Raw genomic sequence first — 15781 nt, forward strand, 5'->3', positions numbered from 1 at the left:
GTGGAGCCGTGTGTAAAGTAACCATAGCTCTGCGTCTTTTTTCAAGATAAAATTTCACATTTTAGAGTGGCCTCACTCTTCAGTAGCGTAAATATTGACACTGCATAGTGATATCATGGTTATTTTCTTAAAAGGAGTTCTTTCTCACGCTCAGAAATCTTTACTTCAGTAGCACTTATTAACACATATTCTGAAGGTTTGGGGGTTCGTTCATGTATCATTCATAGCCTGATTTAAGGAACTTTTCCTATTTTACTCATCTAAAAAGATGGCAAAAATGTTAGATGCATGATAAAAAGAGATTTCCTTCGGTAAAAAATGTTTGACTCTGAAACAAGAATCTAAGATTAACCTGGCTTTATGCAAATATATTTCTGATTAATGTGTCACCTGTAAAATGTCACCTGTAGTGGCTGCGACTACTGAAGATAGTCGTGTTCTTCAGCATAGTTACTGTAGCAGCCACTCTGTGGTACAGTAATTTTGGTTTCAGTACAGGAGAGCAGTGCAGATATAGGGAGAAAACATGTTGTAAATGAGCTCATGGAGGATATGTCACTGGTTTAATGCACGGTGCAGAGTACCAACAGAAATGTGGACTTTTCATTGCTGAAGCATTAACCTTTAATTTCACCTTAGCAACCAAACTCATAATGATGCCCAATCATGTGCTGTTGCTCACTTTGCTGCAATATCAAGCAAACAAATCCAGGTATCAGAGAATAATCAGGAAGATAAAACAAGACTCTTGCCTCAGGGCATCAGCAGCCACAGCACAAAGAAAAACTACTGTATGCTCTTTGAATCACAACACCCACAGCTACACTTATTTATCACATAGACACTATGTACAGTGTACAGTGTAGTTCTACACTTATTAGGCAGAATTACACTGTACATTTATACAAGTTCTCCAAAAGATGTCTCTGTACCATCTCTGACTTCATAACTTAACATACAGATGGAGTCACTGCAGAGGTTTTTCCACTCTGCATAATCACTGAACTGCTGCAGCGTTTGTTTCATCTCAGTGAGATATTATCTTTTCACATTTCACTTGCAAGACAGTGCAGCAAGCTTTTTAGAGTTTAAAAACTGGCAATGCTACAAGCTGTGCCCACTTAAATGAATGAGTCTACTTACAATTAGAACCCTATTACATGCCATTTAGTTGGAATGATGTTGGCCACAAGAGATCACGCACAAAAACAGGCCTTTGAGACTCAAACAAGATCCGTTACAGATAGCTGTCTTAAAACACCAACCGACTGGTCTTTGTGTCCTGTCTTGTTGCTGACAGAGAATTCTTCTTTTTCAGACTTTAGACTAATAAGGAAAGAAGAACCAAGGACCTCTACTCTTCATCGCATATATATTAGGAATAACCTTGACCACACAACCTCAATCAACACGACTAGACATTTCTCCCATATGTGATCGATACCAGTCATACTTCTTTAATGTCCTCAGAGTTTAGTCATCAGCTCAAATTTGGACTCATCTTAGCATATGTGCCACTGAAGTAACATACATTTGGACTCATCTAAACCAACAGTGAACCTTCCTCTTTCTTTGCCATGCCTTCATTACGGTAATACACCCAGCCTTTAAAGTTTGGCTGGTATCCGTCTGTCTGACTTAATTAATGCATCCATTTAGGAAATACTTTATTGAAAGAATTTGGCAAGTAACCTAAAATTAGAGAACAGTCTTCAGTGTCACATGGTCATGTCATGTTCAGTAGGATATTTTGTATAACATCCTTTGGCTTGAAAATTATCTCAAATCAACAACTGAATTATTATTTGTGATGAGAGTTGCTCAATGAAAATATGTTTTGGACTCAAATCTACTTGATTCTGCTCTGCTGCATAATTGCCTCCACAAATCATAACAGAGGATAGATGTGTGATGAATGTGTCGAGGAGAAATATTATGTAATGGCTGCTTAACCTTACACAGTACAATTATGTGCAGTTCATTCTGCATTTATAGCATCTGCAGTGGTTCTCATATATGTAAACATAGAGAATAACACCTCTACTCCTACTCCTAACACTCCTTCTACCATCTCCACTCCCACGATTACTAATAATCCTATAATTCCTAATACAACAACTAATACAGTGCGTTACTACAGAAGGAAATCTAAATAAATACACATCATCGGGACATTAGGATTTAATAAATAAGGTTGTTAAAGTTGATTCATCTATAGGTGGACACATTATATTTAAATAAATTAGTTATTTCAATAGTGGTTGTCCTTGCAACAACTACAGGAACCTGCCATGCCCTTCAAGTGTGATGGACTGTGCAGTGCACACACTACATCATCACAGCAGGTAAAAATGTCCTACATGTTCTCTGCAATAATCTGACCAACTGGGAAAACACCAGCACACAGACAGAGGGAGGGAGGGAGAGTGAGAAATGTGGGAAGGGTGTATGAAGAGTGATGTATGTAAGACAAAGACGAATGATGGGGTGTAATAGAAGAAAGGAGGAAAACAAGGGGATGGTGGTGGGAGATGGCAAATGGAGGAAAAGAAAGAAAGACATGCAGGGGAAAGGAGAGGAGGGAGAGATGAAGGTCATAAGGAGAGTGGTGTAATAAGAGAGTGAGGCCGCATTAGAGGTATGGATGTAGAGCATAGAAGGAGCGAGAGACGGGATGGTGAAAAAAGTGAAGCATATAGGGACTAAGAGGCAGAGGAGAAAAAGACAAACAGGGAGTGACTGAGGAGAGAGGAAAAAATAAGTAGAGTGAATGAGGGGAGACAGACGGGGAGAGAGGGACTGTGTTGGTGTGTGTTGCGGAGGAAAGAGAGAGAAGCAGGGAGCGTGAGGGGGGAAGCCCGGCAGATCTTGTCTGAGGGGAAATTGCATTGCTAAGGATTTATTGCTTCAAGTGTAATTGGGTTCAACCAGCGCCAAGAGAGAAAATCCATTGAAGTCTCCTCTCCTGTGCAGTGGAGAGCAGGTTGTTGATCTGCTGTGACTCCCACATGCCTGCTGCTGCAGAGCGAGACATTACCGCACACATGAAGCAGCCCAATCATCTCCCCTGAAATGAACACACCTAAATAGCATAATAGCAGGGGGGTGGGCTAATGAAGAAGCCCCATAATTTTAGATACTTAGCAGCTCAGCTCGCTATCCGACTCAGTTGACTCTGAGCGGCTTTGTCTCCGGTGGTAATGCCACTTGAGTGCATTCTGGTATTACGGGCTGTAATATTAGCTCCATTGTTGAAGCATATTGTGTCAAAATTCTTATTCAGTTTCCCAGAATAGACAAATCCGGGATGTAGGTGGAAGCAGACAATCCGCCATTTGTTAACCTGCACTGTAATGTACGTAAATGAGTAAGAAATCTGTCCAGCTTATCCTGTAGAACTATGTGTTAAATATATTTATATAATACATAAATATCGGCATAAAGGCATATAGGCTTAAAAATAAAGAATACGTAAAGGCAATAAAGGTTACATTTGGAGTAACCAATAGGGCTGAGTCAGTTTGCAAGCTAGTGTCAGCAACTACCTTCCAGTGACCCGACCCATGGCCGAACAGCACCTCTGAAACCAGTAGGAATGGTGGCCAGTTTGGCAGGGAGTATGGTAGTCTTACGGTAGGTTTTCTACTTAGCAATCTGACCATCATAAAAGTCCATGAACAAACTTGGTAGTGCAACATCATTCCCTGTTGGTCTCAGAGGCTATATTTTAACCTGGTCCGGTCCGGTCCTGCTGCTGAGCTTAGTTCTGTTGCCTGCTAAGAGCAGTTAATCACCTATCTGTCCACCAGGAAATCATAGCAAGTTGAAGCTCAGCAGACGGAGAAAAACCAGCAGATGTATTCTTAATTAAAGTCTGATCCAGTTTAACCAAAATCACTCAAATAAAGTCATAAAGGTGTGCTTTTGTACAGTAATCCGTGAGGCCCAGCCATAGATGCATGTAACAGCCCTCAAAATCACTCATAGACTCTATCAAACACTTTGGCGTCATAAGAGAGAAAGCCTTTTATTGGATGCTAAATTAGTACACGGCCCTGAGTGCAGGATGAGTCATCATATCATATCATTTATCAGGAAATGACAAACTCAAAAATGACTGTCATTGTTGGTCCAGATACTGCTGAATAGGTGACACATGGTGCTACATACACACACACACACAAAACAAACATAAACATCAATTTTACTTTATTGGGACTTTAATTGTATAAACAGTCTAATCATCACATCAGAATAACAAGAATACAGACACATCTTAAAATCACAAAGATAGTACTATAAAAAGTACAAGTACTGCATCCATCAAGTCTAATAAATGAGAGGAAACGTGATAAATTAAGTTCAGTACTCTTACCACAGTGGAGGTGGAGTGTGTATCCAATGTGCCTCTCTGCAAAGCAGTGGCTTGATAATGTCTCCACCTCTAGGAGAAGGTGGAAGACTTCGAAACAATCATTGTGCTTCAGTGCTTTTTTTTTTAATGCCTCGAGGAAGTTTGCTGTCCTCGAACTGAGAAGCGCCTGATTCGACTGCATACTGCTGGAAGACGAGAAACCAGTTTTGACTAAAGAGACGAGCTTGCTGCTCCATGAGATTAATTGTACTTTCCTAAGGCTGTGGTCAGACAAAAAGCAAAGTGAATTTTTGCCGTTTGTCATGAAGATGTTACTAACTGACGTTAGGTGTAAAGCTACACAGCTATTTTGCTTTATTTCACACAGTACAGTAGGAAGAGACAGGAAAGGCAGAGTGGGAGGAGTGACATGGGACAAGGGTCTGAGCTCCAGCCCTCGAGTGACCCTCTTGGTTGAGTTCAGCTGTGGCACTGCAACACATTAATCAGGCTCCATATTCAACTACACTGCAATATATCTGCATTACATGCTATACCAGCAATATTTTTGCACACCACTCGAACAATAGCATTCCCCACGTAGCATGCAGATGCATAACACTACAGTAAAAGTAGTAGTCTTTCTTGTAATGGATTACATTTATATAGAGCTTTATCGTACATATATTTAAAACATTTGAATTGCTGAAGGAGGGAAACTCGCCTCAACCATCACCAGTGTGTAGCACCCACCTGGGCGATGTACGGCAGCCATTTTGCACCAGAATGCTCACCACACATTAGTTTGAGGTTGAGTTAAACTGGAGGAAGATAATGTGGCCAGATGGAGAAAGCCAGATTTTGGAGGAAGCCAGGAATTTTGCCAGGACACCAGGGAGACCCCCTACTCTTTGCAATGAGTACCATGGGATTTTAATGACCACAGTGACTCAGGATCCCGGTTTAATGTCTAACCTGAAGGATAGCGTCCCCTACAGTGTCACTTGGAACCAGCAACACCATTTTCAGCAGCAACTTAGTTCTCCCACCTAGATACTAGCCCACACTTACTTAGCTTCAGTCATTTAGCAGACAATCCAACAACATGTTGGTTTAGTTGCTGACATTCTACACTATTGTATAGACATTTACCATAAACATAATCAATATATGCAAACACTCAAAAGCAAGACCATTAATTTGAATGACAACAGAAGCGTGACACAGTCAGAATAAAAAAGGGTTTCCTGGTGCAGCGCAGTAGGTGTTTTATATGTGTGTGTGTGTGTGTGTGTGTGTGTGCGTGTGTGTGCTCACCCCACCCGCCACTGCAGTGCGATTCCCTTCTCTCTCTGACATGCAGCGACGTTCACAAACCCACACTGCAGAACAGAGCAGGCCTGGCTCTGCATACTAATCAGAGAAAGAGAGACAGACAGATAGACAGTTAGCGAGCGAGAGAGGAAGACAGAGAGTGAGAAACTAAGAGAGAGAGAGAGAGAGAGATGCTGTAACATGGAAATGCAAAGAGCAAGAGATGAAAGAAGAAGCACCACCTCTCCCCCTCACCACCTCTCCCCCTCTCCCCCTTCGTCTCTCCTCGTTTTCACCTCTGCAGTCAGCCTGTCATCCCACCCGGCCGAGTGGGTTACAGCTCTGCAGTTTATACAAAGGGATTCTCCTTCCCAGGCTTTCCCTGCTGAGGGAGGAGGGGGAGGAGGAGCGGGGCGGGTGGAGGCAGATAGCTGTAGACGCCTGGCAGTCAGGTGGTGCAGCAGAGCTTTGTCTTGATAACGGTATTGACTGCTTCTAAAAACGGAAGACGCATTGATTGAAGCTCAGGGAGTGTGTCTGATGTAAAGGGCTGGGGACTGGCACTCACAGCACACAGCATATTCAGAGCAGGGCTGGAACAATAATTGGTTTAATTCAATGTATTTTACTGTGTTAGAACAATGTTGTTGGGTGGTATCAAATACGAGAAATCCATGTTTAATATTCTTTAAGGAGAGTTGCAGTGACACAAAGTTTCATAGACAAAACAAGATGGATGTTGACATTTGATAGCCAGCAGTAATTCATGCTTGGAAAGCTTAGAACAATAATCAGTCAGGGGTAAACTCCAATCTCGACTGCTGCAGATATTTATTCATCTGTTTTGGGTATAAAAACCACAGAAATGTATATATGTCCATCATACTCAGCTGAGAGACTGTTTTGACAACAGCTGTCAAAATCTTTATCCTGGCAGGTTTGTTTCCAATAAACATGCAGTTTGGGAGTCCATGGGACTTCTGTGTATAAGCTTGGGTTGGCTCAAGCACTAAGCAAGCCAAGTCCAAAAATGCTACAGCATCCTCCCTCCTGTGTGTCCATTATTTTCTTATATTGGCACATGTTGGAGTGCATTTTTATATTTATACCATGGCCACTTTTATAATTTTAACTAGGTTTATTTGATCTTAACTGTGTGTAACTAACACGTATTGTTGCCAGGGTTACATGTACCAGTAGTTTAATTGCTCATTATTTTTTAATGACCTGAATAACCTGGGTGACACTATGTGGAGGCCCCAGATCAGATTTAATGGGTTACAAGATCGTTAGGAATAGCAAAGCAGAAAGAAAAATAATTTGCTGCACCAAATTCTGTTTATTCTGTCTATTATGTTCAGACTTAATTGAGGGATTACAGCTTTTGTTCTTGCAAATGAATGTATAATTAGAGCTCTAGAAATATTTTAATAAAACAATAAAAACATTATATGAACTGGTCACAACTGGTAGACATATGCAACTGGTAATAACGAGCCACATGCAGACATTATGACATTTTAAGGGATCACAAGCCAAACATGTTGGGAACAACTCCATGTACTGTAGTTATTTAGTTCAAGAAGGTTAACGAGTATTTATCATTTCTGCTCTGGAAGTGACTCACACTTGCCACATTTATGCAAGTGAAAGATCCAGTGTGTCAGATTTAAGCACTCTTTTTACTGAATATTGCAGCAATTGAATATAATGTGCATAACTAGGTTTTCATTAGTGTATAAAATATTCATTTGTATTTTTATTACCTTGGAATAAGACTTTAAAATCTACAGACACCATAGTTCCTCTTCTAACTAAAACACTGGCTCGACAGAGTTGTAATCAGTAACTACACCACTAGATGCCACTAAATCCTACACACTATTCCTTCATAAGGAGTAAGCTTGGTAGTGATCAGCCGTCAACAGCATACAGTCACCTTCAACATCACCATATATCTACCTACGATCCTAACATCTGTAGTTGGCAAGACCACATGGTAAAATGGAAGTTCTGTTAAGTCTGTGAACAAATTCAGAGATTTAGATGAAACTGTGTCACCTCACTCTAATGGTGTTTCATAGACCAAATAATCACTGTGGAAACAGCTACAACAGGACCAGACTCTAACCAGTAGAACACAGCTAATGAATATATAAATCAATATATAATTCTATAAATGAGAGAAAGATAATAAAGGTAACTTAGGTTCAGATATATAGAGGACATTTAGTTGCAATCTAAACCTATGATTTTGATTATTACTAAAATAAATTGCTTTTAAGATCCACACTTCAGACTCATCACTATTCATGCTTTGGTGCTGCCCTGCCCAGCACAGCTAGTCTTTTAGATTTAACCTTGAGAACAAGCACGGAGACATTTCCACATGGAGACCTTTCCCAGTGAAAAGGCGCTGAAGTATCTCGTGAAAAGGAGAGTGTTGTACGGTGTGCCCCGAATGCTCTGACACGTTACAAAGAGGAGAGGAAAGAGAGTGCTTCTGTTGGGGTTTGGTGTCAAGGGGCATTAGCTTAAGGTGCTCTTTAGTCTCATTTAATTAAATAGAGGGTGTTTTGCTTGAGGGTATTCTCAAATTAGAAAACTTTTATTTCATGGCTCATCAAAGAAATAAAAGAAGGAAAAAAAACTGTTTCGGCACAGCTGCAGCCTTCATAAGCCCAAAACTGTATGAAAAATTAAGATAAACAGCTCTCTCAACTATTCACTCTGCCATAAAACCTCAAAACCAAATTTACAATAAAAGGTCTATCAGTAAGTGATGTATAAAAGATTAGTCCTTGACTGTTAAACCTACCTTCAAAGCAAAAGAACAATGTGCTCTTTTTAGGATTTATTTTTGTCATCAGGTGAGATTGAGAGCCTTCTCTAAGATGGCTGAATTGGCCAATCACAGTGACCAAAGTTCAGCAGCAGAGTGACCCTTCTTCTAAGCCGGACTTGAAAGGATGTGATTGTGACTAGTGGGCGCCAATCAGCCCACAGTTCGTCAATGGTCATCTGAGAGAGCGAAACTCAGCACAGGAGAGAAACCATCCCATCTCCTCTTCCGTGGGATCTGACATGTTGAACTTCCATGTTTCCACAATGGCCCAGAATGGACAAACTAAACCCTGATTCTAAATAGGACCTATTAAGTATTTTGTAACCAACTATGACAATGCAAATTACAAACCAAGTCACGGGATCACCAACAGTAACAATTATCCTCTGGGAACTATGGATGTCAAAACTTCATGGCTATCAATTTATTGGTTGTTGAGCTATTTTAATCTAGACCAAAGTGGTGAAGAAACTGACAGATGGACATTTCCATCCCTGGAAACCAAGCCACTAGGATGCCTAAAAATCCTTTTAAAAATCCAATAATTCCATAAAGTAGTTCATGTATTTATGGATATGCAACATTGTCCACATATGGTCTGATACAACAAAAGATATTAAAGTAAAATTTATCACAACTGTATTGTAAAATCTAGAAAGACAAACTCTATTATACTATGACATCTGAGCAGGGGAGAGTTCTGGATCCATACTGAGCTTAAGTTTCTGGGACAGCCTATCTGAACACATAGCCATCACTGACAGACATGTCACTACAGATGTGTTTTCTGCAGTGCTGCTACAGTCTCTCTCCACTCTCAGGAAGACGTGTTTGCAAAATGCTGGATCACTAATATGGGTTGCATTCAGAGTGGGGACACATCTGCTCTGGTTCCCTTGTATGTGCTGGAATTGGGAAATGGGTGTAACTAAAGCATTATCTTCTCCTTGCTTGCCACTCTTCCCTTGGAGATGAAACCTGGGTGTGGTACAGCTCAAACCAACCATGCGTGGTGTATCATCCTTTGCCAATCATGCATCAGCCCTTGGAATAAGGAGATACATCTGTGGGGATCCTCTCTGATAGTAGATAACACTGTCACATTAGACGGCGGTGGAGAAAATGAGGCGAGATTTTTTTTTTAAAAACGCTGTGTTCCAATTCATTTCCCTTGTCGGCCGCACACGGGATAATTTGACCAAGCGCGGCTCAAATGGGGGGCCCATGATTTAAACTGCCTCGCTGCTGAGATCATTCTGTCCTTTTAGCTGTAAAAATGGTCACCCTCACTTAGCATCAGAAAAGTAAATCATTGTCACAGCAAAGATTCAGAGAAACCACCGTCTGAGAAGATAAAATGTGTGTGGTTACCGCTTCTACTAGTGCTATTATAGCATTCAAAGGTGCCTTGGAGTTACTCAGTAGAAAAAGGTTAATTTGTGCTATTGATTGACTCACCAAGAACAGTAATTTAAATCATTACTTTAGGCTTTGTGAGCTCCATCATCAATTATCCCCCAGCAATTCTGCAATCCACTGTGTGAGGTAAATTTTTATATTTAGTTTCAGGCCTCAAAGGGCCAAAATTAAAAAATAACAAACAAACTGCAACTTGGAAACGCAACCCCAAATCATCTTCTTCCATTCTATATATTCAGCATGCTGGAACACATCAAAACACAAACTTGGAAATTACTGGAAACAGACAAATCAAAGCATACGCTTAATGATGTATTCTCGATGCAAATGTGCCAAGGACCCTCCATGTCCCATCAGCGCAGGCAGCAAACCGCCACTGAGAAGCAAACAGAATTCAACGCTTCCAACTGCTGATTGCACGTCATTCTCTGTCAAGCAAAAACTCGAGGCAATCAGAGGCGACTGTCTCATTTTTGCTAAGCAGCCTGTGTGCGTGAGTGCATGTGGGGGTGTGCAGAAAGAAAGAGAACAAGAGCGAGAACATAAACAGAGAATTTGTGATTCTGTTTTTATATAATGTGGTAACAGCTGCCGCTGTTTAGAGCAGGAGAACACTGTTTGTTTTAAGAAGAAATACTGATGATGCCCCAAGGTTTTTGACCTCCTCAGTGTTATGCAACTCCAGCTCCTGAATTGGATTGGGAGACGTTTGATCACAGAGCCCTTTATTACATAATTCAAGTACAGAATGGAGACGTTCATGTATATTTCAGAGTACATGCATTATTTCCTTCTTTTTCTTCCTCTCGTTTTCTCACGCTGCTTTTTTGGAGTTAATGAAGAGAACATGGCATTTCAGGACTATTACTTTCAGAACATTACAGTATGTGACTATTCAAGCTCTGTGAAGGCACATAACAGCTGTTGTCAGAGCTGTCAGAAGATCATACTTGCCTCCTCTGCAAACAGCTAATCAACACTGCAAAAAAAAAGTCCTGAAATGGTGAGGTCACAGCTACGACGCAGCAGCATCCGCATATGCCTACAAGAGAAATCCATTTTTCCGACTGCTTCTTTCGTTTTTCTTTCTTTCTTTTTTTTGTAGTTTCACGCTTGAGTTCAAACACAGAGGGAGCGGCCGAGCTCCCGAGGGGCCGACACCACTGAATTAAATTCAGAGCCATGAAAGAGTGAAAGGGACAAGAGACCGCAAAATGCCTGTGAGGGAGGAAGTAGCTTACCATTTACTAAGCTAAAGTCAGAGATTACATTGAGGAAAAGCATGTGTGAACTGTGACAAACTGGTACTGTGCGAATACCCGCTGTGTGTTAATGTAACATCCAAGAAATATGGACCAAGATGCAAATAGATGTAGCTGTTTTTGTCGTTCTTTAAATGCAAATGTGACTCTAACCCTTTGAAACAAGTAAAGTAGAAGTAGCACTGTGAGAATTTGTCTTTAAATCTGACAACTAATACGTAGATCCAATTGCAGACCTATGTTTACAGAGGAATCTCAGCTCTGTGTAGCCTTTTAGTGCCTTTCAGCTCATTGTTTTGGTTTTACAGCCCACAACTTACGACTGGTTTCGTCAACCTTGTTTCCAGTCAAAGCAGGGAAATGTTCATCTTTACAAGCACTAATAAACCCATTGTACTCTTCCCTCCCAGCACCAAATTGCAGCGGGCCAAAGTTAGCAAATAGCTGTCAACACAGTGGAGTATTTTAGCACCCGAAAAGCCATTTTCTTACAACGGAGCTTAAAGCCACTGTGTCCCCAAGTAGTAATTTTTTAATACTAAAAAAGACAAGTCAGAAAACCTACTCATTGAATGTCAGTTACAGAAAAGTTTAGCTACCATAAGACGCTGGTCATACTAGTCCAAGTAAGGCTGAAACAGCAAAACCTGAGTGTATTAAATGCTTTCAAAGTTACATGGTCTCACTTTAAATCTGTGAATATTGAATCTGGATTCATAAGGAAGCCGGAAATACACTAACACTAACACTTTAGCCATATCGAATTCACAGGCCCATGATATGTCAATGTGTTTTTGCATTTGACTACACTATAATAAAGGTTGTTTCACTTGCATTACACTAATTGTTATCTAGTGACACATAATATTGCTGTAGAAGCAGATAATGTAGACTTTGAGTATGTCATTATTGCGATTCAGGTTTGGCGAGGAAGAATGAAACTCTTGGAAGTTTCTCCCATCAGCCTTTCTCTCTCGAGCTCCATCTGCCCCCTATGTAAGCCTTTCTTACTTCATTTACCTCATAACTTTTGTCTCCCATTGCCTGATGGCTCTTATCTCTTCCTTCTCTCATCTGTCTATCTGTCAACCCCCCCTCTATACTTTCAAAGCATCCGTAAGAGTCTATATATAGATTCACAGCATCATTACCAGCAGCAGCAGCAGTGGCGGCCAGTAAACCAAGCGGCTACACCAGAGAGATGATAAAATGAGAGGAGAGGCGAGCCCTATAGCTGCACACAGTGGAGCCTCTGTGATGGATGGCATTACAGTAAGAGGTGGGCTGTTAGTCTCATATGGAAAATCACTGTTAGCCATGCTAGTTCAGGGCTGCAGCGTTGAGAGAGCATGTATAACTGCTGATGAAAAACTAAATAGAGGTCAGTTCTTGCTTTTTCGTGCTGCCAGGAAGTGCTTCCATTTTCTTCCAGGTTTTCTGAAGGTTAGCACTTGATATGGCCATCTAAAATTAGCATTAAACCCTCATACACATCAAGGGGGCTTCTGTAATCTGACATTGTAATCCTCAAGGCGGTGGCAGCAATTGAGCAAGTAAGCTGGCATGGTTCAGTATCCACTGACCACTAGCAGAGAAAGGAAGGAGCTTTAAGGCAGGGTGGTAAATTCACTTTAACGACACATATAAAAGTCAGGCTGGACATTTTATTGGACTGATGAATCTTTTTGAACTACTTGCAGTGCCGGAGGCAGTGAGCAAAGTCAGTTTTTGTGGAGATCACTCATCATTGGCTTCACAAGATCTTGAATATTGAGGTTTCTACTCTGAAATGTATGCTGAAAAAACTGGACAGGGACTGAAATACCCTTCAAGAAGTTGAAGTGGCAGTCGAAATGGAATGACTACTGTAAAAGAAGTTTTAGTTCAAGTGTAAGCACTGAATGAGGCTGAAGTGTCGTTGTAAGTGCTGAGTGAAGCTGAAATGTCAGTTGAAGCTGGGAGTGTCTGTCGAGGAGGAGATCCTGAAAGAAATTAGTTTTTCAGGAGTATAAACTGAAAAAAAAGATGTCAGCTGTCAGCGTCACCTAAAGCGTGAGCACTGAAAGTCGTTACGGGAGTTAGACTTTTTGTTTTTCAAAAGTAAAGAGCTGCAACCTGAACAGGTTTGAAGTGTGAGCTGAGGTGAGATGAGGTGTCAGTTGTATAGTCAGTGTAGTCACTGAAAGCAAATGGATTGTCAGTTACAGTATAAAAGATGGACCTGGTTAAGCATGCACCCCATGTATCAAAGCTAAAGTCCTTACAGCATCAACTGGGGTTGGAGTCCTTGCTGCATGTCATTGCTTTTCTTTGTCTTCTGAATTTCCTTCTGTCTCTCCAACTGTCAAATGAAGCAGGAAAAAAAGTATTAAAAAGTATAAAGCAAAGAGACTGTCAGACATCTAGATTGTGAAAGTAGTCATTTGAAGAGTAAGTTAAAATGCCAGTTGAAATATCTTTGCCTCTGCTGCATTGATTTTTGACCATTGTTTTTTAATCTCTCTGCCATGAGCCTCCATATTTCATGGATGTGCAATACTAAAAATCACTGTGGCCCTTTAAATACCGAGGTTACTACTGGCTACAGAATGAATGCCAAAAGGTTGAATGTTTGAAGTTAGAAAAGAGAACCGGTGTTTCTTTTTAGCTCCGTATCATCTTTCTATCAAACAGACGATACTATTACTATATGTAACCGCAGAACATCTGATAGTGCTAATATGCAGAACCAATTCACTAAGGGGACACATGATATTAGCAATGGGGCATTTTCTGCATTCCTGCAGAAAGGAAATCCAAAAGTGAGGATGAAATGTAATTCTACTCTCTGTTCTTGTGACTACAATTTCTCCCTGCCCACACTTTATTTTGTTTTTTTACGGTCAGGCTTTATTAGCAGTTGATGAATCAGATTCAGACATTGTCATTATCTACAATCTGTATTTCCTGTGGTAGACACGATAGAACAATTGGAGAAGGAAACAGAGAGTTTGTCACACAGAAATCCGAATTAGTTTTGCGCCATTTGCATCTCTGCAATATTATCTTGCAACTTGCCTTTACATTCATCATAACGTGTGTGGTCAAGTAGATAAATTACCTTTTGAGATAAAGTTAGGGGCCTGGGTTTTTCCATCATTATAGGCCACTAATTAAGGCATAAATCAGTTGCTGGTCAGAGTGATAAAGGGAGGAGTGAGTGCCGCAGTGTGCTAGACCCGACTCTCTGGCCCTGCCAGACTTCTGCACTGAGCTGAACAGACAGCAGCATCCCACACAGACTCCCCCTCTTTTCACTCATCCCTCAGTTTATGATCTCCTGTTTTCTTTTCTGCCATTTCTCCCTTTTATTTGATTTTTTATGTCTTATATTTCTTTGTGTCTTTCATAATCCTTCTTTCTCTTTCCTATCTCCTTTTTGGTCTTTCCTCCCTCCCGCTCTCCATCCTTGTCTCTCCTCTCACATGGCACTGACAGCAGTCTGAGTTGTTTTTACCATATCTACTGACCCCTCCCTCGCCGTCTCTTTCTCTTCTCTCTCGCTCCCTCCTAACATTCATGAGCAGCACTCAGTCGCTCTAGCTGGCACACGGTAGTCCCCCGCGCCTCCTTGATAGTCACGCTCTGATGCCTCGGTTGATTGCATAAGAACACGGTGTCAAACGGACACTCAGTCATCGCCAGTGGAGATGGGTGGGGAAACACCAACCTGGCAGCCCACAGTGTTTGTGGGGGTTGTGCATTGCTGGTATGGTTTCAACTTTTGATACAGGTTTAAATAAAGGTAATGAATAAGGGCTATTTCATTACTCAAAACAGTAGATTGTTCTGTGATATAGTCACCTTTTTTTCAATACATAATTCAACAATCACAAAAAATGATCTTTTTGGCTACAGCAGGCAGCCAAAAAGAAACTACAAAAAAGCTCTAAAAAACAGCTGAATGCTAACTGTTCAGCACCAAATAGAAAAGTTAGCAACTACTGTGAGCACAATGGAGCACGTAGCACTTAGTGGAGCAGCTAAAGGCAGATATTTCCCTCAGCAGTGTAAATAGGCAACTTTATTAGCAGGTTTGTCATCAATCCATTTTCTATAAGCAGTTATAGAAAATGGATCACAGAGCTGGAGCCTATCCCAGCTGACATTGGGTGAGCGGTGGGGTACACCCTGGACACCCTGCCAGTTGGTAGTTAATCACAGGGCTAACACATAGAGACAAACAACCATTCACACTCACATTAATACCTACGGGCAATTTAGAGTTACCAATTAACCTGCATGTTGTCATGGATTGTGGGAGGAAGCCACAATCCAAAAATATGTGTAAGGATTTATGGGGAGAACATCCAAACTCCAAATAAAAGGAGTTGTTAAAAGCAGGGGTTCAAACCAGGAACCTTCTTGCTGTGAGGTGACAGGACTGTGCCACTGTGCTGCTCCCAGGTTTGTCTTATGAATGTATAATATATAACCTATATTAAAAGATGGTAATATGTCCGTATTATGTTTAAAGCTTATTTCTGCTGCCCCCAAGTGGCCAAACAAGTTTTGAGCATGCTTAAAATGTAAAAATCAGTGTCAGTA

Source organism: Larimichthys crocea, chromosome XI (assembly GCF_000972845.2).
Source record: "Larimichthys crocea isolate SSNF chromosome XI, L_crocea_2.0, whole genome shotgun sequence".
NCBI lineage: Eukaryota > Metazoa > Chordata > Actinopteri > Sciaenidae > Larimichthys > Larimichthys crocea.